A 10025-nucleotide genomic window follows, 5' to 3' on the forward strand; every position below is an offset into this window, starting at 1 on the left:
TGACAGCCCCGGTTTGTCTCTTATGCAGAGTGGTTTTCTCTTTTTAATTCCCTTGTTTCTTCCAAGTTGCCCTCATCAGCAGGTGTCTCAAAACTGTTCTTGGGGTCAATGCTTGGCATAGCAGGTTAAGCCGCAGCCTGCAGTGCCGGCATCCCATATGGGCGCCTATTCAAGTCCCAGCTGCTCCTCTTCCGATCCAGCTCTCTGCTACGGCCTGGGAAAGCAGTAGAGGATGGCCCGAGTCCTTGGGCCCCTGCACATGTGTGGGAGACCCGGAAGAAGCTCCTGGCTCCTGGCTTTGGATAGGCGCAGCTCCAGCCATTGTAGCCAACTGGAGAGTGAACCAGGGAATGGAAGACTTTTTTCTCTCTCTTTGCCTCTCCCCTCTCTGTGTAACTCTGGCTTTCAAATAAATAAATCAATCTTAAAAAAAAAAAAAAGACTGCTTTCCTGGTTACTTCTACATGCAAAATTGTAGTGCCAGGATCAAGATGACCTATATGTATAAATATATAATTATATCCAATGTATAACATATGTATATCCAGAAGTATATTTAATAATATATTTATATAAAATCAAAAGTGATATATATGTATATTTTATATACTATATTCATATAAATGCATATTTAAATATGTACTGGAAATTATTGCTATTCTAATGCCATTCATAACATTTCATGTTTTCTAGTCCATGTTTTGAATTGCGGGGTTTTTAAAAAGATTGATTTGCTTATTTGAAGAACAGAGTGATAGAGAGGGAGAATCAGAGAGAGAGAGAGAGAGAAAGATCTTCCATCCACTGATGCACTCCTCACATTTTCTTGACAGCCAGGGCTGGGCCAGGCTGAGGCCTGGAGCCTGGAACTCCATCTGTGTCTCCATATGGATGACAGGGATCCAACTTGGGCCACCATCCATTGCCTTCCCAGGATGCATTAGCAGGGAGCTGCATTGGAAGCAGAGCAGCTGGGACTTGAAGTGGCATGCCAATATAGGGTGTTGGTGGCCCAGATGGTGGCTTAACTTGCTACGTCACACTTACCTAATATTTAAAAAAAAAAAAAAACTAATAGCAACAAAAAAATCCCTAGCTGTCTTTACCCATTTGTGTTTCTATAACAAAATACTATAGACTGGGTAATATATACAGAACAGAAATTTGGGGTGGGCATTCGGCCTTATGGTTATAGATGCCTGCATTCCACATCAGAGTACTTGGTTCAATGCCACCTGCACCTCCGGATTCCAGCTTCCTGCTAATGCAAGGTCCGGCCTGGCTTAGGTTCTGCGGTTGCCATCTTGACAGACTTCATTCTCTTCCAGAGAGGCGGCCTTGCCTTGTCGTTGCATATACGGAGGGAAAATGGGGCCGCAGGCCTGCGCATGGCCTGGGAACGCACCCAGAGCCCCAGGCCCTAGAATAAACTCTGTGCTGTGCCTGGCGTGTCTGAAGGCTTTGCTCCTCCGCTAGGCGTGCGTGTGACGCGGAGAACAGTGAGGAGGGCCAGGTGTCCAGGCGCCATTGTACTTGTTTTTCTAGTTGTTATACACAAGCTTTGTGAAGAAATAATTTGTCCTTTTACAAAGAGTCCATTGAACTTCACAAAAGATTGTCAGTGAGAACCCAAAGTGAGCCAGAGAGGCCCAGGGATCCCCGTGGCCGGCCCACATTGCCGTGGGTTGGGGCACACAGGCCGTGCCCAGGAAAGCTCCCTTCTCCCCCTTGTTGACAAAGGAATTCCCAAGGCCATGGATTCTACCCTTTACCAGGTGCCCAGGTCAACAGAGAAACAGGGGCCGATGTGGTACAGCGGGTTAAGCCACCACCTGTAACCTCCCTTCGCATTTCAGAGTGCCGGTGGGAGTCCCGGCTGCTCCACTTCCCATCCAGCTCCCTGCAGTGGAAGATGGCCCCTGTGCCCACGTGAGGGACCCTGATGGAGTTCCTGGCTCCAGGCTTCTGCCTGGCTCAGACCTGGTCCTGTGGCCATCTGGGGAGTGAACCAGCAGATGGAAGACCTGTCTCTGTCTCCCTCTCTCTCTCTCTGTCACTGTGCCTTTCAGATAAGTAAATAAATCTTTTAAAAAATAAATAAGGTAAAAGCCACAAAAACCTCTCTGGTTTTTCAAAATACATGAAAAGAGCTATTTGTTGTAATGAGGGGCAATGATAGATTCCTTCCAGAACCGGAAGGCCCTGCTGCTTCTGCGGGTTGCATTTCAAGCCACCAGTTCCAGGGGCCATGGGTGTGGGTTCTACGAGTCTCCCTCTAAGTTATCCCGAGGTGAGCTGCATCTGTCTTAGTAGGTCGTCATCGTTGTTGGTTTACAAACTTCTTCCTCCCATGGAAAAGATCAAGTGAAAGGACTTCATGTATGTGTTTGTAACTGATGAGGGTGTTTCGGTGGCCGACAAAACAAATGCTTATCAAATTCCTTACTTGTGACATTTTCTTCCACACATCACATTGTTAACGTGTGCATCTTGTGTGTAGGTACTTCTGATATTGATATTAAGCGTGTTTTTGGGGGGAGGGTGGCTGATAACTTTATTTTTTTTATTTTTAACTTTTATTTAATGAATATAAATTTCCAAAGTACAGCTTATGGATTACAATGGCTTCCCCCCCATAACGTCCCTCCCACCTGCAACCCTCCCCTTTCCCACTCCCTCTCCCCTTCCATTCACATCAAGATTCATTTTTGATTCTCTTTATATACAGAAGATGAGTTTAGCATACAATAAGTAAAGATTTCAACAGTTTGCTCCCACACAGAAACATAAAGTGAAAAATACTGTTTGAGTACTAGTTATAGCATTAAATCTCAATGTACAGCACACTAAGGACAAAGATCCTACATGAGGAGTAAGTGCACAGTGACTCCTGTTGTTGACTTAACAAATTGACACTCTTGTTTATGGCATCAGTAATCACCCTAGGCTCTTGTCATGAGCTGCCAAGGCTATGGAAGCCCCCTGAGTTCATCAACTCTGATCATATTTAGACAAGGCCATGGTCAAAGTGGAAGTTCTCTCCTCCCTTCAGAGAAAGGTACCTCCTTCTTAGATGACCCGTTCTTTCCACTGGGATCTCACTCGTGGAGATCTTTCATTTAGTTTTTTTTTTTTTTTTTTTTCCCCCAGAGTGTCTTGGCTTTCCATGCCTGAAATAGTCTCATGGGCTTTTCAGCCGGATCCACATGCCTTAAGGGCTGATTCTGAGGCCAGAGTGCTGTTTAGGACATCTGCCATTCTATGGGTCTGCTGTGTATCTCACTTCCCATGTTGGATCGTTCTCTCCCTTTTTGATTCTATCAGCTAGTATTTGCAGACACTATTCTTGTTTATGTGATCCCTTTGGTTCTTAGTCCTATCATTATGATCAATTGTGAACAGAAATTGATCACTGGGACTAGTGAGATGGCATTGGGTACATGCCACCTTGTTGGGATTGAATTGGAATCCCCTGGTATGTTTCTAACTCTACCGTTTGAGGTAAGTCAGCTTGAGCATGTCCCGAATTGCACATCTCTTCCCTCTCTTTTTCCCACTCTTATATTTAACAGCAATCACTTTTCAGTTAAGTTTCAGCACTTAAGAATAATTGTGTATTGATTACAGTATTCAACCAAAAGTATTAAGTAGAACAAACAAAAAAAATACTAAGAGGGATAACATATTAAGTTGTTCATCAACAGTCAGAGCAAGGGCTGATCAAGTCACCGTTTCTCATAGTGTTCATTTCACTTTAACAGGTTTCCTTTTTGGTGCTCAGTTAGTTGTCACCTATCAGGGAGAACATATGGTATTTGTCCCTTTGGGATTGGCTTTTTTCACTCAGCATAATGTTTTCCAAATTCCTAACAGGGATCACTTTTCAGTTAAAATTTAAACACCTAAGATAATTGTGTGTTAAATACAGAGTTCAACCAATGGCTGATAACTTTTATTTCCCCTCATCTAGATGGATTGGAAACCCATATCATGATAGGAGGAAAATTACTAGACAGCAGCTCAAAGGGGACAACTACAATTATGGAAACTGACATCTTCAAGAAACTCCACCTCTTATCCGGGTGGAGGAACACTTAGGAACAATATGGGACAGTGTACAATCAAGTGCCAAACTGAGTGATACAGATAATGAGTGCTATAGGTAATCAAGCAGGCTTAAGACTGTAGAACAATTTACAGGATTTCATGCCAACAGTCCCTCTTCCATGGCTAGAAGTCTGCATTTCTTTGAGAGTTTGTGAGGCTCCTCTGGCCTACTTTGTCAGTCTGTCATCCATGGGCAAGACCTGGTCTTTTGTGTGTCCGATTGCACACTGGTGATGAGGGAGCTTGGGCAAACGGGACGTGGAAACCAATAACTTAGAGCAAGTTTGCCCGTGCCCCGGGCCAGCAGACCCACAAGATGGCCTCTGCATGACAAACACCTGCTTCCGTCTCCCTGACAACCATTGCTGCAGAGTGGAAAGCTATGAAGAGGTGGTCTCAACAGTGATAGTCTGGGACTGGCGCTGTGGCTCAGTGGATTGAAGCCCTGGCTTGAAGCGCCGGCATCCCATATGGGTGCTGGTTCTAGTCCCGGCTGCTCCTCTTCCAATCCAGCTCTCTGCTGTGGCCTGGGAAAGCAGTAGAAGATGGCCCAAGTCCTTGGGCCCCTGCACATGTGTGGGAGACCTGGAAGAAGCTCCTGGCTTTGGATTGGCGCAGCTCTGGCCGTTGCAGCCATCTGGGGAGTGAACCAGAGGATGGAAGACCTCTCTCTCTGTCTCTCCCTCTCTTTGTAACTCTGTCTTTAAAATATAAATAAAAAATAAATCTTAAAGAAACAGTGATAGTCTGCATTTTCCAAGGATAAATCTTTTCTGCTACAGAGATTGGCAGCTGAATTTCGCCTCCCTGGGCTCCCCTCCTTCACACTTCCCAGAGCAGCTCAAAAGCTGAAGGGGACGATAGATATTTCTCAGACAAGGCCGGCGCCACGGTTCACTAGGCTAATCCTCTGCCTTGCGGCGCCGGCATACCGGGTTCTAGTCCCAGTCGGGGCACCGGATTCTGTCCCAGTTGCCCCTCTTCCAGGCCAGCTCTCTGCTGTGGCCAGGGAGTGCAGTGGAGGATGGCCCAGGTGCTTGGGCCCTGCACCCGATGGGAGACCAGGAGAAGCACCTGGCTCCTGCCATTGGATCAGCGCAGCACGCCAGCCGTGGCAGCCAATGAACCAATGGAAAAAAGAAGACCTTTTTCTCTCTCTCTCACTGTGCACTCTGCCTGTCCAAAAAAAAAAAAAGAATGAAAGATATTTCTCAGACAGTGTGGGGGTGGTGGGTGGAAGTCTCTCCTGATTTATAACGAGACAGCGCCTTCCTGGTGTGAAGGGTTAAAATCAGGCGAGGAGCGGGTGCAGCTCTCGGCTGTTCCCTAGACAGAGCAACCTAGAGATGTTGAACATTTGTGAAGTTTTGACCTGCTTACATCCGGAAAGAGAAATCTTCACGGCCTAAATATGCACCATCTCCTCTGACAGATGTAAGTGAGAACAAAATGCTTAGGGAGCTGAACCAGCTTGAACAACCACTTTGAACCTATGTCCAGGTCAAGTTCTGATCAAAGAATGCTGATAAATTAAGACCTGTTTTGCCTGCCTGCCTGCCAGCAGGATTTAACAGTCTACCTCACTGGACGTTGTACACATCACTTTGGTGGACCACGTGCATATCATTGTAATGAGCAGGACCTCAGAGCGCATCCTCTCTCCTACCCCAGCCCGCATCCTCACTTTTTTTTGGCCTTGGTTTTGTTCTTCTCTTTCCTGAGGAGCTCATGTATTGTTGTTGTGACTAGATATTAATCTGCTTTAAAAATGTATTTTTGTGAGGATTTATTTTCTACTTCAATAGATAAAAATTGTGACTGAGAAAAGAATCTTTCGTGTTTATTGTCCACACAAAACACTTCTGGTTTTGTATCCGGGCCAGAATGAAGTCGTGGAGTGGGATTAGGTTGTGAAAGGGCATCTGGTGATCAGGGCCTCCCATTCTCACCCATTTTGACAACCAAAGTAAGGAACACTCACTGGGAGTGAAGTAATCACGCCGGCAGGAGTAGTTCTTGAGCCCTTACCGTGCATGGACACTATGGTAAGCATTGGCTTCTTATTTTCTCATAATCCTCCCAACCTTAGGATCTTCATTTTGCACACACCGAAGCAAGACACAAAGGACAGGACCCTTCCCCGAGTTGCAATAACAAGACAGCAGCAGGGTTCGGCTCCATTCTGAGTAATTTACTACCAACTCTGTGCACTTGACTCTCACACAATCTCACACAACGTGGTCTGGTTGGCAGGTTTTGATGTGTCGTGGGAAAATCTCCCATAAACCCGGACTTGGTTGAGAGTGGATGAACAGGCCCAGAAACCCAAGGGCAGTATGGAGCAGTGTGGAGCTCCTTTGGCTAGAAGCACTTGGGTTGAGCAACACCCGATTTCTCTTGCGATGGATCATGTTAGGTGGTCTGCTTGCCCTGACGGTAAAGAATGCATGGTCTGAGTCCCCCGTCAGCCGAGAACTTATTTCTAACTGGAGCAGGCGGCGTTCCCTTCAATTCTTGCCCTTACGCTACAGACGGAACTTAGCTTGAGGAACTTCCTGCTCTGTGAGAGAGAAAGGCAAAGTTGGAGATTTTCCAAAGGAGTTGTTTAAACGTAAGTGTAGGCTAGATAACCACTTCTAATCATTCACTTGGGGCCAGTGACATCACTTGTTTGACCCTGTTTACACAGCCCAGGGAGGTCATTCCCAGGTCAGCCAATCCAGGCTCACCTCATACTTGAGCAACAGCAGCATTATGGGGAAGTCAGACTTGCCCAGTTATTATCTGGCTTGCTAAATTTGCATTGGTCATTCCCATATCTGCCCATCATACCTCATCTTCCCTGAACACTTAGGCAGCGACTTTTTCAAACTTTTCCTCCTCGCTAACCATTAAATGTTGGTTTTTCTTCAGTGAAGGTAGCACAGAAATTTTCCATGAAGGTTCAAGCGACAGCAGTAGAGATATTATTTGAGATATTTCTGGGATGGTTACTACTGGTTTTTGTTAAATACACCAGCTGGATTCCTTTCCTTCTATTTTCATTTCTTGTTCAAGATTGGATCCGTTTAGTGTTTAAAAGACTTACGTGGCATGGCAAGGAAAGGGTGTGGAACTCATGTTCAAAGAACTTGCCTTAACACTAGTGGCATCTAACTGCACTGGGAAGAGCTAAGGTTATCCTGTTGGCCTAGGCAGAGCCTTCTACTGGCAGAGTGAGGACCAGCGCTCCCTTACAAATGAAGTGACCAATTAGCTGAGGCGAAAAAGAAACCTTCTTCTGTGCTTTTTTTTTTTTTTAACCAAGTGATCACATTCAAGTGAGTCCCAGGACAAGCCAAAGGTACTCGAGCCTCATTTTGAGCAATGGGAGTTGTTACTGCCACTACTTGATTTTACATCAGCTGTCCAGGCTGCTCAAGGGTTCCTATCAGTACCAGTTAGAAAAAGCATCTGATGGAAACTTCAAGACCAATTCTAAACCCCTCCTTTGTCTGGGGTCCTCCTCATCCTGATGGGCAATGCAATGACTGTGCAAACTTGTGGGAGCTGGGCCGTCAGTGACCATGGCACTGGCAAGACAGAACAGCTCATCATGACTTCACTATGCCTCTTGTGTAAAGCGAGTAGTTGGAAGTCTTGGAAAAGACACCTGTCAGGTACCAGTTTTCTTTCAACAAAGACAGCTCTCCCTGAGGCGTGTTCTGGCAATTGCCTTTTCCCTCTTCCATCCAAGACTTGCCAAGAAGCTTATATTTAAGCAGTAACTCACTCCTGTCTGGCTTTGTTTTCCTGTCTTGCGGACTGAAGGGAGTAATCAACTCGAATCTTGGAGATGTTCCCAGTTAATACCAGAAAGCCATCAACTTAGTCAAACTGTTGTCAAAGTGCAGGCAGCAGGGCAGAAGGGTGGCTGATGGTCTTCCTGCGTGTTCTGGAAGAAGAAATGCCACCTGATATTCTATATTCCTGATGCAGAATTCCTGCGCCCCGAGCCTCTGTCTTCATCTGTGACCCCTGCTCTTCCTCAGTCTCTCTCTCAGCCCTGTTATGTGCAGGTTCCCAGGAGTGGGGTGGTGAGGACTCGATGCAAGGCTGAGTCTGAAGTTCTGTGTCTTGCACGCAGGCTTCCTCTCCGGTGTGATGTTCTCCTTCTTGTTAGGATGCGGCCAGAAGGCTGTCGTCAGGTGCTTGGGCCATACCTGCAGAACTGTAAGAAAGTGGCCTCTGTTCTTTGTAAGTTACCCGGTCCTGGGGGTTCTGCCACAGCCGCAGGACGCAGAGGCCCCCGGGCCCCAGCGGGCAGTCACCTCTCACTGGGCTTCCTCTTCCTCACGAGACCTGTCCTGGCTGCCTGCAGGCCGAGAGGGGCTTCTGTGCTGCGATAGCGCAGATGTCAGGGTGGTCGTTGGCAGCCGTGGCGTGGGCTTCACTTGCTTACCTTGCACTCCTGACGCTGTCGGAGCGAACCCTTCACTACGTCTATCCATCTCTGTGGGTGTCTCCTCCTGGTGGGTCACGAATGCTCATGGTGAAAAAAGCCACTTTTCTCTCTTCCTGAGACTTAATGGCCTATTTTTCTGATCTTAAGAAAGGCAACATGGGTTTTGGGAACTCATCTTATTGTATTTCCACAAGACAGCCTAGGGTACTTACTGTGATCCTTTTTACAGCTAACACAACATTTTGAGAACTCCCGTATGACGTTAACTCTTGCACTTACTTCGTGGGGTACAGGTAGGACTTTGGGAGCCACCAGTCTGGTTTCAAATGAAATCCTTGACCGCACTTATTTCTTTCAATTTTACTTTCCCATTAGGCAAGAACATGGCTCAGATGGATGTGCTGGGGCACACGCACCAGGAACCCCTGAGCAGGGTGCGATCACTCACCATTAATGCTGGCAAGGATCAAAGCGACTCGAAGAAATACAGCTACTTAAGGATGGACGATAAAATTGAATTCATGAAGCAGTTCCTTCTCCATGGGTGATTTCTTGGCGCTGAAGCACTGGAACTGCATGCAGACTACGAGCGTAGAACTCCACACTGCAGTTAGCACACTTTAGAGAACAGGTATTGAATTTTAGCTGAGTTGAGCATCATCTTTTTCAATTCCAAGGACAGCTGTTAAATCATGAAATATTTTGAGGAACAAAGCTCTTGCCTGTAAGAGATCTTTTCTTTTCTTTGTTCCTTTCAGATCAACATCTATGAAATATTATGTGAAGGAGTTGATACCCTTAAAAACCAGAAACTATTTACTCACTAGCTTCAAGTTCCTAATAAGTCTTCTAAAAATCAATGATAGGGGCCGGCACTGTGGCACAGTGGGCTGGGCTTCCACCTGCAGTGCCAGCAACCCACGTGAGCACGGGTTTGAGTCCTGGCTACTCCACTTCTGATCAAGTTCTATGCTATGGCCTGGGAAAGCAGTAAAAGATGACCCAAGTCCTTGGGCCTCTGCACCCACGTGGGAGACCTGGAAGAAGCTCCAGGCTCTTGGCTTCAAATTGGCTCAGCTCCGGTTGTTGTGGCCATTTGGGGAGTGAAATAGTAGATGGGAGACCTTTCTCTCTCTCCCTCTCTCTCTTTGTAATTCTACCTCTCAAATAAAAAAACTTAAAAAAAAAAAAAAAAAACACACAGATAAAATCAATGATAGAGACCGGCGCTGTGCCTTGTGGCTTAAGCTGCCGCCTGCAGTGCTGGCATCCTATATGGGTACTGGTTCAAGTCTTGGCTGCTGCACTTCAGATCCAGCTCCCTGCTAATGTTCACGGGAAAGCAGCAGAGGATGGCCCAAGTGCTTGGGCCCCTGAACCCATGTGGGAAACCCGGATGAAATTCCTGGCTCCTGGCTTTGGCCTGGCCCAGCTCTGGCCATTGTGGCCATTTGAGGAGTGAACCAGCTGATGT

At 46.5% G+C, this 10025-nt stretch overlaps 1 long non-coding RNA gene across 1 annotated transcript in view; it reads left to right on the forward strand.

The window, feature by feature from the left end:
- Positions 1-9748, forward strand: part of LOC149127370 (uncharacterized) — a 69211-nt gene extending 59463 nt beyond the window's left edge. Inside the window, exon 6 of the long non-coding RNA XR_016230792.1 lies at positions 8927-9748. This is a non-coding gene — a long non-coding RNA (uncharacterized LOC149127370). The remainder of the gene's footprint in view (positions 1-8926) is intronic.
- The last annotated feature ends 277 nt before the right edge of the window (positions 9749-10025 follow it).

The sequence above is a fragment of the Oryctolagus cuniculus genome, chromosome 3, assembly GCF_051225735.1.
Source record: "Oryctolagus cuniculus isolate XC-2025 breed Fujian yellow rabbit chromosome 3, ASM5122573v1, whole genome shotgun sequence".
In the NCBI taxonomy this organism is placed as follows: domain Eukaryota; kingdom Metazoa; phylum Chordata; class Mammalia; order Lagomorpha; family Leporidae; genus Oryctolagus; species Oryctolagus cuniculus.